The sequence below is a fragment of the Procambarus clarkii genome, chromosome 67 (genome assembly GCF_040958095.1).
Source record: "Procambarus clarkii isolate CNS0578487 chromosome 67, FALCON_Pclarkii_2.0, whole genome shotgun sequence".
NCBI lineage: Eukaryota > Metazoa > Arthropoda > Malacostraca > Decapoda > Cambaridae > Procambarus > Procambarus clarkii.
Genome location: NC_091216.1, coordinates 3,586,649 through 3,602,912, shown reverse-complemented (window position 1 = coordinate 3,602,912; position 16,264 = coordinate 3,586,649). Strand labels below are relative to the sequence as shown.

The following is a 16,264-nucleotide window of genomic DNA, read 5'->3' as shown; positions in this document are numbered from 1 at the left end:
CAACTCTGACTCTTTTCTTCTCCCAAGACACTACCCCAGATGCCTCCACTCTGACCTTATCTTCTCTCAAGACACTACCCAAGGTGCCTCATCTCTAACCCTTATCTTATCAACCTACCATAGACTGGAGGTCAAGAGAGGTGCTTCATCCTGCATCGTGCTGGATACTTCAATGTTTCCAACTGTCAGACAGGCCACCGCTACATCTGTCAGAGACCAGGTGAGTTGTGCTGCTTTCTGTGTGTTAATGCCTTATAAATTGTGTTTTATCATCTGTAGACAAATAATCAACATTCTGCTTTGCCTCTAAAATTTATGAAATAATTAGTAATGCTAATAATGAGTTTTGTTAGGGACAAGAAGCCTGTGAATATACAGTATATATACTTCAGGCTTACACTGAGGTCGCCCCAAGGTCGAACTACAGACCCTACGAAGATGCAACCCTACAACAGTTGCTTTACTCACGGGTACCTATTACTGCTAGGTGGACAGAGGCATTAGAGGAAAGGAAATGTGCCAAACCATCTGCGTCCCACACGGGAATCGAATCTGCGATCCCCAATTAATCGTAAATTGCCTCGAAACTTTGTAAACTCTGATATATTACTTTATCTTCAGGTATTTATAGTATGATAATGGGCTGTCATAGTGCTATAACTGTAAATATAAAGTATTGTTTGCATATTGTATTTGATTAAGTTATTGATACATAACAGGTCAGCATTTACATATTGTATTTGATTAAGTTATTGATACATAACAGTTCAGCAAAGGTTTAGGGTATTATATACCAGCCAGTCTACCTCTTGAGAAACATGCATTCAGTTTTTAGTCAGACCGTTTGCCTGTTTGAGACAAGTGTTCAATTATATGCAAGACCATCCTTCTGTTTGTAAGGAATGCATTCAGTTGTATGCCGATGCATCCTTCTGTTTGCCAGATTAGCATTCAGTTGTATGCCAGCCTGTATGGACCAGCCTGTCAGCCTGCTGTAGGACCCTGTTTGCGAGACAAACATTTAGTCATACTTATGCCTGTTGTTCTTTGTGGGGAAGTCATTCAGTTATATGCCAGCCTGTCCCGATTTTAGACCAGTGTCTTGTAGAAGTTATATTAAATGTAATATAAATGTTCCATATTCTGGTGGTGTTCTTCAGCTATATCTTGCTCATGTTAGGCCCTATTTAGATTAAGCAGTTCAGTTTTGGTCGTCATACTATAGAATGGATATAAATTCACTAGAACAAACACATCCAGCGACGGATGCAAAATTAATCCGACAAATTAGAAACCTGTCTTATGAAGAAAGACTGACAAAGCTTAAATTACATTCTCCACAAAGGCGAAGGATTAGTTGTGACATGATAGAGGTGTACAAGTGTGAATGGGCATAACAAAGAATGGGAATTAATACATACCTTCTCCATACATGACCGCATACCAACCACATAGCTTCTTGCCCCTACCCCAACATGACCTTCTCTCAAGCGACGCCTGGCCGGATGCCACGCGTCGCCACGCGCCAAAACACTCGGGGAATCCCCCCAGATCCCATTGTGACTATGCACCTGTGCTCACCTGAGCGGGGGGGCTTAATGAGCTCACCTGCTCAGGTGCTGCACACGGTCGTAGTCAAATATTTCACTACTATCGCTTTCTTCCATGCCCTCCACCTCATACTCTATCACTAAGTCCCCTCCCATTTCGGTGGTCGGGCCTCCTGTCCCAGCTATGGAGCCTTCTTTAGCCCCTAATTCCCTCTCGGTTGCTGCCCTTGATGAGGTGCGCTTCCTTGGTTTCTGCCCCCCCCCCCCCTCCTCCTGCTGTCCTTGACAGCCCCTCTCGGTAATCTCCTCCTCCTCCGGACCCCGTCCGTCTTTCTCTGGTCTGTCCTCCCACTCCCTTCCCTCCATCCTTACTAAGTTTACCCATGCCCCCTAACCTTGATTTTGCTGACCCTGCTCCAGATCCTGAGCTTATTTAATATACTGTGTTCTTCTTTACTTTCGTTTCTTCATTGTTCTCTGTTGCTGTGCTTTCTCTTTTTGATATTGTCTATTCTTCAATGGAATATTCGTGGATTTTATGCCAACTTCCATGAACTCCAACTTCTGCTTACTCAGTTTTAACCACTTTGTGTTTGTCTCCAGGATCCAGTGCTTGGTGCTCGTCCTGGTCACTTTTGTGGTTATTCCTTTCTTTTTCCCCCTCCCCAGCTCTTACTGGGGCCCATAATTCTACTGCTCACTTGATTCGTACTGATATTCCCTTCGTCCCCCCTACTTTTTCCATCGTCTATCCATTGTTCTACTGCCTGTATTTTTGTGAGTAAATGGTATACAGTCTGTTCCAGTTATCTTCCCCCAAATGTCCCACTTTCCCTTTCTGATCTTGAGCACCTCCTGGACTCCTCGCCAGAGCCGGTGGTCCTGTTGGGTGATTTCAACTGTCGACATACCCTCTGGGGTGATGTTCTGACAAACACCCGAGTCCGCCTTCTCGAACCGTTCGTCCTCTCTTCTTCCGTGTCTCTTCTAAATTCTGGTGAGCCCACTCACGTGGACTCTCGAACTCGTACCCTTTCCTGTCTTTCTCTCTGTTCGTAATCCCTTTACTTAGATCTCATGTGGCGGATTCTTGATGACCTCCATAAAAGTGACCATTTCCACATCCTCGTTTCCTTTTTCTCTTTTCCCTCACCCCTCTCCTTCCCTAGGTGGCAGTTTGCCAAGGCTGACTGGAACCTATTCACCTTCCGTGCTACTTTCTCCGATCTCTCCTCTCTGCCTCTTCCTCGCACCCTCCTCCTCTTTCATGACACCATCTTCGATGCTGCCCTCCGCACTATTCCTTGCTCTACATCCCAGGGCACGTGGAAGTGTGTTCCCTGGTGGAATGCGGACTGTGCTCGAGCTTTCCGCTGTAAGCTTGCAGCCTGGAAGGCTGGCTTGAACATAGTCAGCCTTCATAGTCAGTCAACTGACTTGAACATCTGGTGTTGACTAACACCTGCAGATGGTTGATTCTTTTATTTTGTTTTGGAAGGCAAGTGCGGTGGCCCGTAGGGCCATCCGTACAGCTAAACGTTCTTCACCCCCATGGTTCTCTTGTGGCGGACCCAGAGAAGGTCGCGACTGAACTGGGTTCCCACTTTTCGACTGTTAGTTCCAGTTCTCATCTTCCTCAATCCTTCCTTCTTCGAAAGCCTGTTCTTGAATCTCACCCCTTAGATTTCCGCACTCCTCTCTACCACCCAATAACGAACCCTTCGCTCTCTCTGTACTGCAGTCTGCCCTGGCTCTTTGCGGTTTTATGGCAGCGGCTCTGATGACATTCATTATGAGATGGTTCGCCATCTCCCTCCATGCGCGTCTTAGCATTTACTGAGTCTGTCTAACCCAACCCGGTCACGCACAAGACAGCACATATATGACTTGTTGCTTAAAGTCAATATTTTTGCTTATGAATTAGTATATATGTGGTATATTCCCAGTTATATCTTTTTCAAGGCCCAAACTCTTCCTCACGTACCAATTTACGTCTCACAGTACCCGTCCATCACCGTAGACAGCAGAATAGTTGTGATTGGTCAATTATAATGAAAATTGCAGTTTTCAGGTCCCACATGGGTTGTGAAATTGACCTACTATTGTCCATGCTCGTAAAATATTACAGATCAGCTACATCCAATTAAAGGCTCGTAGTTTTGTTTTCAGAAATATTAGTTGTTCTTAGTAAATTATAATAAGCACTGTAATTTATTACATAAAAAGTGCTTCTCCAATCAACATTATATACACTAGTGTGTTCTTTAAATATCTTTAAAGAATGTATTGTAAGAACGTCAACAGAAAACGATGTTACCGTGGAATGTCTATTAGTTAAACTACTGCAAACAGGATGGTACTGTATCTCCTACCTACTGTAGGATGGGTATAGGGTCCACTACCACCTGTTAGGTGGGTAAGGGGTCCATACCACTTGTCCCATGGGATACAGATGGGGTCCACTACCGCCTACTTGGATGAGTTTATGGTCCTCTACCACCCACGGGATGAGTATGGCCCCCACTACCGCCTGCAAGATGGGTATGGGGTCCACTACTGCCCAAAGGATGCGTTTAGGGATCACTATCATATACAGGATGAGTATGGGGTCCCCTACTGCCCACTGGATGGGTATATGTTTAACTTCCGCCCAAAGGATGTGTGTGGAGTCCACTACACCGCCCACAGGATGGGTATGGGGTCCATAACCTCCAACAGGATGAAAATTGTGTCTACTAAGGCCTACAGCATGAGTATGGCCTCCATAGCCACCCACAGCATGAGAATAGGATACAGTACCGTCCATGGAATGGTTATGTGCTTACCTACCGCCGGCAGGATGAGTATATCGTCTACTACCGCCCGCAGGATGGGTATGGGGTTAACTACCACTCATAGGATGCGTATATGGCGTCATCTACCGCCCTCAGGGTGGGTAGTGGGTCCATTACCGCCCACGGTATGGGTATGGTGTCCACTGCCGCCCACATGATAAGTATGGTGTCCACTTCCGCCCAAAGGATAGGTATGGCCTCCACTGCCGCATACAGGATGAGTATAGGGTCCAGTACCACCCATTGGATGGGCATGGGTCCATTACTGCCCACAATAGGCTTATGGGGTCAGGTACTGCCCACAATAGGCTTATGGGGTCAGGTACCGCCCACAGGATGGCTTTGGAGACCACTATCATCCATAGGATGGGTATGGGGGTCCACTACCGCCATCAGGGTGGGTATCATGGGTCATGTCCATCCACAGGATGGGTATATGCGTCACTCCCGCCCACAAAATGAGTATGGGGTCCACTACGGCCCAAAGGATGGGTATGAGGTCCACTACCGCCCACATGATGGGTATTGGGTTGACATCCACTCATAGGATGGGTATGGAGGGGGGCCACTACCACCCACAGGATGGGTATGGGGTAACTACCACCCACAGGATGGGCATAGGGTTAAATACCGCCCACAGGATGGAAATTGGGTCCAATACCGCCCTCAGGATATGTATGGGGCTCACTTCCGCCCGCTGGATGGATGGGGTCCATTACAACCCACAGGACGGGTATGGGGTCTACTTCTGCACGCGGAATACGTATGAGGTCAACTACCACCCACAGGATGGGTATGGGGTCCAATACCGCCCACAGGATGGGTATTGGGTCCACTACCGCCCACTGGATGGGTATGGGGTCCATTACCATGCACAGAATGGGCATGGGGTCTACTACCACTATAACCCACAGAGAGTACATTTATGACTCACCATGGGAACGTCCTGGTGTGATCAGCCTGTGACCTCAGATTCAGCTCGAGTTAATTGAAATATTTTCTGGCTCCTCCCTAGTCACCTTGTTCCTGTTTATGAATAATCCTGATGGTCTTAGCAGACAACTTAATGATACATCTTGATTGCTTTTCTTGCACATCATAGAAAGCTGACGCCCTGATGTGCTGACCAACTATTTAGGTGTGCAAAACACTTTTTTCCCGAGTAGGCTGAAGCAGCTGGGAACAGGTTCACACCAGACTTTCCCACAACAGTGTAAAATGTCCCCCTCCTGTTTCAGTTGTAAATATACCACTGTATGATAGTTTAGGAGATAAAGAGTGCTTGAGTGTCAGAGGTAGTGTATGGCTGCATATCAGTGAGGCTGCAGGTGAGCCTCAGGAGACAGAGTGAATCCACCAGACTGAGAGGCAGAGAGTGGTCTTAATTAAGGTAATGTGTCTGATCGTTTATAGGTTTCCATGTCTGGAACCCGTAACAATTGCTAGTGTTAAAGTAGGGTTTTATAGTGGTGAATTTCATAATCTATTCTCAATAAGCACACGTTAACCTTTCCGTGTGTCACTTTTCGGATCCTCTTAGCCTCTTTTGATATAGTTTGCTAACAACCGTCCCGTAATTACTGACAATTAAAGAAAAAAAAGGACTCTCCAAGTCAAGCAATGTTTCTTGCCTCATTGCTTGATTTAGTTAATGGACAAGGCAGATGGCGGCAGGGTAGTTAATCTTGTGTAGCATTTCCTTGGAAGGGGTACCTTTGCTTACGTTAATTATAAATACAGTGTTCAATAACAGTGTTACCAAGTGCAATCGGCAGGAAGTGTTACTCAGTATAAGTAGTAGTGTTACAATATTAGTGTTACATTATTAGTTCATATTTATAGTGGTGTTACAATGGTGTTAGCAGTGGTCTAATAAATTGTGGGTGTATCTACAGTTTATTGGAGTCTCGCACGCCTGGCTGCTCGGTTGGCCACGTCGTTGTTTGTTTGTTTAGGCGCGCTCGCGGTTCGTTGCTTGGAGCCACACGTATTTTAAGTGTATTAGTTTAGGTGCGTCATACGGAAAACTATAGAGAGTTTAGGGTATGCGCTTTCGCTCTGAAATCTATGGACAGAAATTAATTCTCGTTTACTGCATAGCTTTCAGGGGTGTACGCCCAGGTTTATTGGGCGTACAGCAATCTGTTCAGCAAGTTGTCTAAAATTTGTCGATAGGGGACGCTCTGTTGATAAATTAGGAGGTACTTGGAGTTGCCTCGAGTTCTAGATCTTAACGTGAAGGTAGTGGACAGTGAATAAAGTCACCTAGAGCATTACTGAGTGTTCATCATAGAGCGGGTTAAGCTTTAGCAACGGAGCTTTTCTTAAATTCTAGTCGTGAATTATGTCTTAGGTAGGGCAGCTGGTGATGTCGAATGTTTGACTTCAAGGGCAGGTCAGACGCAGTTGTCAGTCGTGGATTACCAAGGAACAATCGTAGTTTTAACCATCACGAGAGTAGTTTTACAATTTGGTTAAGGGAATTCATAGTTAAGTATATTATATCTTTTTGTTTCATTATTTTACGCTGATTCTTTTAATAAGTATAAGGAATTTCAGTGTCGATAAGATTGTATGTGCACCTGAACACTTCTTGTGTGTACATGTGTACATCGTAAAACGTTCAGGGAGTTTGTTTATATACTCGACCTTTCAACACGTGTTTTTCTCCGGAGCGCTCTGCAGTCCAACTCAGATCGTCAACAATTTTTATGCAGACACTCCGTGCAGTGTCAATTGTGTATACAGCGGTGAGAGATACCCCTGATTTACATGATCATATCCATTTCTTAAATACACTTTTGTGTTAAATTTTCACCGCGTTATCTTGCTTGGTTACAGTTTTACGGGTTTTGGAGTTGAGTTCCTTAAGGCCTCTCTGGGTTACAGTAGGCAGGCCAATCAGTTGTATGTTAACCAGAGCTATGTCTCAACGGTTGGAGACCCCGATTTTGCACCTAGAGGATAACAAATTCTCAGTGCTTCCGGGTGCTGTGTCCATGGCAGACCCAAACCTTTCACCGACACCTGAAATTATCCATGATTTAGGCACTCAGGCTACGACAGACGCGTCTGACCTCCCGGCTGGAGGCGTTGATTTACTGGGGACGGGGCTGCGACCCTCCAAGTTTCCCCCAGCTGTTCGTCCACCTCTCTGCCACAACAACAGCCACAACATCAGTTGCAGATACCAAAAACTTCACAACCCCAGCCACAACAACAACAGTTACTTGGTACAACACAGGTACAACCACAGCGACAACAACAGTTACTTGGTACAACACAGGTACAACCCCAGCCACAACAACAGTTACTTGGTACAACACAGGTACAACACCAGCCATAACAACAGTTACTTGGTACAACACAGGTACAGCCCCAGCAACAACAACATCAGTTACTTGGTACAACACAAGTACAACACAGGTACAGCCCCAGCAACAACAACATCAGTTACTTGGTACAACACAAGTACAACCCCAGCAACAAGAACAACAGTTACTTGGTACAACACAAGTACAACCCCAGCAACAACAACAACAGTTACTTGGTACAACACAGGTACAACCACAGCAACAACAACAGTTACTTGGTACAACCCCAGCAACAACAACCACAGATACTTGGTACAACATAGGTACAACCCCAGCAACAACAACCACAGATACTTGGTACAACACAGGTACAACCCCAGCAACAACAACAGCAGTTTCAAACACCAACAACAACACAACAGCCACCGCATCAGTCGCAGTTCATAGCACTCCCACAACAACACTTGTCATCACAACAAGCCACACCGCTCCTCCAACAACAACAGCTGTGGCAATTACCACCGCCCCTTGCCCCTCAACCACCCAATACCCCCCATGCCTATCAAACCCCCACCTTCCTTGCTCCTCACCCCACTACCTCCCTTGCCCCTCCCAACACCCCACCCATACGGCTCATCCTACCACCCCCTTTGCCCCTTTTCCCTTACCTGGTCTTCCGCCCACATCCCAGGCGCTCCCCCAGATGCACAGCTCCTTCCCTTACCCCTCCCACTTAACACCTAACCTCCCTCCTGTCATTCATTCTGCTCCTCGTGCTTCCTACCCTACTGCTCCCCACCTTCCCTTTGTTCCCGCCTATTATCCCCCCTCCTCGGCGCTCCTACCTGGTGAGTCTCCTCATTTGCCTGCCTTGTCGGGATTATTACCCAAGCTGGTCTTGCCTAAGTTGATTTGCAATGACCTATCGCGTAATAAAGTCGAGCGCAACAGAGCGGTAGAAGACTGGCTCTGGCAGGTCGATTCTGCCTTAGCGTCGGCGCCCAGCGATTCTGTGAAGATCCATCTGGCCGCCGCGTTTTGCATAGACCCAAGCGGGCCTCTCATGAAACTCGAGACGTTTAGACGTTTGGACACATAGCCGGAACTCGTGCATACGATAAAGCAACGTAACAAGAAGCAGATCACGGAGGAAGAGGCTTACAGATATTTTTCAAATCTTCGTCGGGACCCGAATGTTACAGTCAAAGCGTTCGGTACTGTTGTATTGAATAGAGTCAGTGACCTCAGGCAGGAACTGGGGTATGACACAGCGGCGGTTGAGAGCTTGGCGAAACACCTCTTTTGCAGATCTTTACCTCCCACCCTTGGCCCGTTTATTGCAACAGAGGGTCTCCATATGAACTTTGATAGGCTGTTAGAACACTCATCCTGGTTCTGTGACGTGGAACAGACCACATCTTGGGACAGCACCCAGCCAACCCCTTATGTTACTGCTATTGCCAAACCTGTATCAGGTCAGGTCAACAAGGGGCCAGTAAAAACCCCCCAACCACAGACCATTACAAAAAGGGGGACGGGACCGCCCCCTCTGCGGGTACATACTAACGACATCACATATTATAATTGTGGGGGTAGAGGACATACACAACGCTCCTGCCCTAGTGAGGTGTTTGAAGCCTGAGATAAGGTTCACTTTCATGATGGTCGACCTACTTTTGAGGTCGAGGTTGAGATTTTGATTGCTTTCATGAACACGGGTAGCCAAGCAACACTCATTAAGAGTTCAGCCTTCAACAAATTCAAACATGCACGGCTTAAACATTGTAGTAAACAGCTCACAGCAGTTAATGGGGGACAAATTGACATCTTGAGTCAGGCCACTATTAATTTTGAAATAGGTCATGATGGGTCATACCCTCACACTTGTACAGTGGTTCAGAATCTTGCATTTCCGGGAGATGTCTTGCATCTTGTATGTCCCTGTCCCAGGGACAGGGACATACTAAGGACCCCTAAGGGACAAGTAAGGACTTTAGTAAGGACAAGACAAGAACATATCGATGCCAACACAGAAGACAATGTCCAACATAATAGGCCAATTACACTGGATTAATCTTTGTGTTTAGATAGGAGCTGCCTCGTATGGGCCAATAAGCCTTCTGCAGCCTCTATGCTTCACCTCACATTTATCCCTTATGTATCCCCCCATGTTTTCACCTTTATTGTATTATCACCTGACCCAGTGCGGGTATAAAATCAACTAGTATTGTAAGATCTGTTCACTTGAGAATGAACCATGGAGGTTCGAAACGTTGTGCAAATCCCTGGCGTGAAGAGTGGCGAGACACGTGGTAGTAACTGGGGAGTTTTTATCAACAAGAATTACGTTGATACCCGGTTAACAGTTAACTATTACTTATTCACGTGTTCTATAGTGCCCAGCCAGTTAATAACGCGTCAACAATTGAAGCCATGACCCGTAATTACACGTACACAGAAGTGGACGCCTGGGACTGGCTGACGCGGTTTCGGCAGACCTCAGTATTTGATACGCTCATGTTAAGTATACCATTCTAGTTTGATGCATCATCCTAGATTGTATATTTGTGAGTAGTCTGTCGTTATACAACAAGGATACCTAATACACAATGTCAGTTGAATTTCAACAATTTCTCCATTTTCATGAATATTTGAAATAAATCGTAGCCTAATCAAATGCTACTTAAATTTCTCAGTGTGTATACGAGGAGTCGACAAGTTGTTTCTCATCATTTGTGATATTCACCTCGGGTTCTTTCTTTATTGGGATCCTGTGACCACGAGGATGAATGACGAAATGGCATTATAGAAATCGTCTTACAGCTAAGACCTCTATTTCGTACAAATTTATCTAATATTATTACTGAATTCTATATATTTCATATAGGATCTTTACATTGAATAAATTATTGCCAGAAATGATGATTTGGTAATTAATGTGTTTTGCTCTGACTGTTTCTCAGTAATTCATAATCTTTAATATTCATAATTTGAGTTATATTTTTGAATCTATTGCATTTTAGATTTACTATGTTATTAACTCAACAATGAACTAGTGACGAACCACACTGGTTCCTAGATATATTTGAACTTCTAGAAGTACCCCCCAATCTTGATATTTGAGGCTTTGACTTTAATTAACTAATAATACAGTCTATTCATTATTTTCAAGTGATTCTTCTTTTAATTATTATCCATAGACACTGGTTCTCTAGTGTCATTCTAATGATCACTTTTAATCGTTTTCCCTCTTTTCTCAAAAGTGGGCGGTCCTTCGATTTATTAAATACAATAAGCAAATAATTGAATATATGAGTCAAGCCCCAGAAATCCTATACTTTCTTAGTTATGTGTTGAATGTGAGTGCTGAAGTTGAGTCTCTTGTCTAGGAATAGGCCAAGAAACTTTCCATCATTTTTATTACTGATGTTAATGTTGTCTATCTGTAGCTGAATTGCATTTGATGATTTGCTTCCAAATAAGATGTAGTAGGTCTTTTCTATGTTTAGTGTTAGTTTGTTAGTTGACATCCATAAGTGGACTTTTTTTAATTCATTATTCACAACATTATTTAGTGTTTGTGGGTTGGGATCTGAATAGATGAGGGTAGTATCATCAGCAAACAATATAGGTTTTAAGAATATCAGAGACATTAGGCAAATCATTGATATATATAAGAAATAGAAGAGGTTCCAAGATGCTGCCCTGTGGCACTCCAACGGTTATTGGTAGAGTGGAAGAGGTTGTATCATTTATGGTTACACATTGGTGTCTGTCACTAAGATAGGACCGGATATAGTCCAGAGCAAGGTCTCGGATTCCATAATGCTGGAGTTTAAGTAAGAGGTAGTTGTGATTAACAGTATCAAAGGCTTTTCTTAGGTCAATGAAGAATCCAATCGGAAACTCATTTTTGTCAAGGGCTGAGTAGATTACATCAAACAGACTAATGAGTGCATCATTGGTGCTCTTTTGGGACCGGAAGTCAAAGTGGCAGGGCTGAGAATGTCGAATTTTACGAGGTAGGAATAGAGCTGTTTGTAAATAATTTTTTCAAATATTTTTGATAGAATGGGTAGATTTGATATTGGTCTCTAATTGTTTATGTCCGCCGGATTGCCTCCTTTATGGACTGGCGTTACTCTTGTTTTTTTTAAGGATATCAGGGAAGGTATGACACTCTATGGATTTGTTGAACAGTAGGGCTATGGGTGGCGCAAGGGCATGGGAGGCGCTCTTGTATTGTGACGGAATTTCACTGGTGTTCCCTGCCTTGGTTTTTAGTGAGTGTATGATGGACACAACATCTGCCGGGCTGACTGGTGAAAGGAGAAGAGGGTTTGGATAGCTGCCTGAGGGATGTGTGTTGATATGTGTCTGAGTCTGTGGGATTTTTCTGGCATGATTAGCACCAACCGATGAAAAGAAGTTATTAAATTCATTTGCCCTTTCTAAATCAGTTGACGGTGTATACCCATCCTAATAGAGTTTAATTTGGTTATGTGAGTGTTGTTTAGTTCCTTGGATACTAGAGATGGTTTTCCATGTGCTTTTCATGTTGCCTTTTGCCTCATTGAATCTATTCACATAATATGAAGGTTTTGCCTTTCTTATGATACTGGTAAGCATTGATGAGTACCTTTTAACTACTTCCTTTGTAACTAGGCCAATCCTAAGTTTCTTTTCATATTCATGTTTCTTGTTGATTGAGTTGAGAATGCCACTTGTGAGCCATGGATTGTTTAATCTTTTGTCAGTTACTTGCTTGATAAGAAGGGGATAATGAAGGTTTTAGAAGCTTAGAGTTTTGGAGAGGACGAGGTTAGCTAATGAATTTATAGCCTGAGTATTATTGAATTCAGAATCCCAGTTAATATTGTGAAGTGCATTTGTAAGATTACCTAAAGGTGATTCACTGTGTAACCTGAATGTAAGTTTCTTGGCTTTTGGTGGTGTTATGTCCATGTTCGCTATGAGAAAGGTAGGATAGTGGTCAGTTGTTCTGTCGTAGATTATACCAGATAAGAGGGGAGCTGTTATGTTAGTCCATATGTGATCCAAGGTAGTGGCTGATGTTTGAATGACTCGGGTAGGTTTGGTGATTGTGGGGATTAGCATACAGGAGTTCATGTTGTTAAGGAAATAGTCAACTTGAGAGCAATTTTGTTTACCCAGGTCAATATTGAAGTCTCCTCCCAGAATGATGTGGTTTTTGTTGAGATTGTTGTTTATAATAAGATTCCTTAGGTTGTCTGAGAATGAAGCTATGTTAGTATTGGGAAATCTATAGATGGCTCCAATAGTCAAGGAGGATTTAAGGGATTTAATTGTAAACTGAGGAAAAGTATATTCACAGAAGTCATCTCTATCACTAATGACAATGTTGCAGATAAATGTATCTCGGTAATGTATAGCTGTGCCACCAACTTTTTTATTAGGCCTACAGTTGTGAATGGCTTTATAGCCAGCTAAGTTGTAGAGTTGGTGTTACGACCCTAGGTTCCTCAAGTGGAAACCAGAGGTCAAAATTGAACTAAATAAGCTACGTTAGATTAGCAAGACGCAAGTCGATGTTTCTCTGTTCGTATCTTCCCTGCCAAACGTAGGACGAATCTTGTTGCTCACAAGCATTCAGACTCTTGAGCTTGTTTTGGATTAAGTATAACATTGTTATAAGATTAACTACCCACCAATTCTATAACAGTTGGGTATAGTCTTTCCTTAGCTAAGTTTCTGTTAAAATAATGAACGATAAGTTAGTACCTAGTGCTGTGAGTAATGCATTTATATCGTCAAAATGTTTACCAAGTGATCTAACATTTTGGTTGTAAACTGATAAGCAGGTGCTATTTTGGAGTTTGTTTTTAGCCTGGTGTGCTGTGTAATACTTGCAATAATGATGATCAATGTGCTGGTTGGTGTAGATATGAGACAGAAGATTTAGATCACGATCAATATCAGTGTGCATGGAAATGCAGAGAGATCACGATACAATAAGACAAGCAATTACAGAAACAGTTAAATAATAAATCTGCTGTAAAAACGAAGTAATTATAGCAAAACACAAGAATAGTAGCAAATACACATAAAATAGTAACAAATTAGAAGTAAAATAAAGATCCAATAGATAGCCAGAAAGGACACAGAAGTTAGATAAAAGAAAAAAGAAAAAATCAGTAAAGACTGACAATATAAATGTAAAATAAAAAATAAGAAGAAAAATAATAGTCATAAAGTAAAATGATCTTAAAGATAATTAGCTTAGTAATTAAAGTTAGTTATAATCCTATAATTAGTATGAACCTAAGAAAACAAAGTGAGCAAAGTGAGTATAGTGGACGCCACACACATCCTTTGGGCGGAAGTGGAACATATGCCTATCCAGTGGGCAGTAGTGGACCCCATACCCATCCTGTAGATGATAGTGGTCCTCAAACCCATCCTATGGGCAGTAGTGGACCCCATACCCATCCTGTAGATGATAGTGGTCCTCAAACCCATCCTGTAGGCAGTAGTGGACCCCATACCCATCCTGTAGATAATAGTGGTCCTCAAACCCATCCTATGGGCAGTAGTGGACCCTACCCATCCTGTAGATGATAGTGGTCCCCATACCCATCCTATGGGCAGTTGTTGGGCCCAGACCATCGTACAAGTGGTATGGACCCCCTTACCCACCTAACAGGTGGTAGTGGATCCTATACCCATCCTACAGTAGGTAGTAGACATTTTACTATCCAGTTTGCAGTAGTTTACCCCATAGACATTGAAATGTAACATCGTTTTCTGTTGACGTTCCTTCAATACATTTTTTTAAGATTTTTAAAGCACAAAATATATAATGTTGAGTGGTGAAGCACTTTTATTTTATGTAATAAATTATTGTGCTTTTAATAATTTACTAAGAACAACTAATATTTCTCAAAACAAAACTACGAACCTTCAATAGGATGTAGCTGATCTGTAATATTCTACGAGCATGGACAATAGTAGGTCAATTTCACAACCCATGTGAAATTGAACCTGAAAACTACAATTTTCATTATAATTGAACCAATCACGACTATGCTGCTGTCTATGGTGATGGACGGGTACTGTGAGACGTAAGTTGGTACGTGAGGAAGAGTTTGGGCCTTGAAAAATATATAACTGGGAATATATCACGTATGCACTAATTCATAAGCAAAATATTGACTATAAGCAATAAGTCATATATGTGCTGTCTTGTGCGAGAGCGGGTTGGTCTAACCAGGTCTGGGAATCGTCGTCAGTCCCTGAAGACTGGCTCGATGCCGTTGTACTCCCTATTCGGAAACCAGGGTCTCTTGGGACATCCCCTAATGACTTCCGACTTATTGCCCTCACGAGTTGTGTCTGCAAACTCTTTGAGCATATGTTGACCAGACCACACACTAGAAGTTGAAGGGACGACGACGTTTCGGTCCGTCCTGGACCATTCTCAAGTCGATTGTGATGAGGAGGTAGGGACAGGCAATAAATAGGCAAGAGAGAGCTGAGGAGGAAAGACAGGTGTAGGGGATAGTAGTAATAATGGGAACTGCAGAAGGCCTATTGGCCCATACGAGGCAGCTCCTATTATAACCACCGAAGGAGATAGTAATAGGAATAAAAAGAGGATAGGAAGGGAGCGTAGGAGAAGACAATGAACAGAAAAAGGGAGAAGAGAGAAAGAAAATGAAAGAGAAAGAAAGATAAATGGAAGGGGTAAGCTTATGTTAAGTCACGTTTGTTAGAAAGATTAGAGCATTTGAGTATATACTGTGAAAGGGAAGAGTCCACAGCAACAAAGCCAGGACTCAAGTTCATGTTGGGTACATTGTGTATAAGAGCCGATTCTACAAGACGGCGTCTGTGTAGAGTAGAGGCAGGAAAGATTATCTTTGAGCATATGGTCAATGTTCGTTTGATATGGTTCATAGAACACTATCACCACCTCTCCCCTTCTCAATTTTTTTTTTTTTTGCAAGTGCCACAGCACGACAGATGTCCTGGTAAACTTGGAGGTCTATATTCGTACTGCTTTTGCTATGAGCACCTCCGTTGTTGCAGTTTTTTTTACCTGGAAAATGCTTACGACACCACCTGGAAATACCATATTCTTTCTCAACTTCGTTCTTTTGGCCTTCGTGTTAACCTCCCTCTCTTCCTGCAAAGCTTCCTCTCTCGTCGTTCCTTTAGAGTCAGGCTTGGTGCCACTCTCTCTGCCTCTTTTCAGCAATTCAAAGGTGCACCCCAGGGTAGTGTTCTGAGCACTACTCTTTTTCTTGTTGCCATCAATAGTCTTCTTTCCTCCTTTTCCTTCCCTCAGGCGTCTTCTCCGCTCTCTATATCGACGATCTTACTCTTTGCTGCCGAGGTGATGATTCGCCTCTCCTTCAACGCAGACTTCAACTTGGGATTTTGTCCCATCCTTCTTGGGGAGCGGATAGGTGCACGATCCTCTCATTGCATTCCTCTCTCATACTGTATAAACTCGATTATGGTTGCCTTGCTTACTTTTCTGCTTCTCTTCTACTCTTCGCCGTCTTGATCATTTGCACCTTAC

General features: G+C 43.4%; 1 protein-coding gene across 1 annotated transcript in view; it reads left to right on the top strand.

Annotated features, from left to right (window-relative positions):
• Positions 1 to 128: 128 nt before the first annotated feature.
• The window catches only part of LOC138355509 (uncharacterized), a 25,883-nt gene continuing 9,747 nt past the window's right edge, over positions 129 to 16,264 (top strand). Inside the window, exon 1 of the mRNA XM_069310707.1 lies at positions 129 to 220. The gene's annotated coding sequence lies outside the window, so the exon portion shown is untranslated. The remainder of the gene's footprint in view (positions 221 to 16,264) is intronic.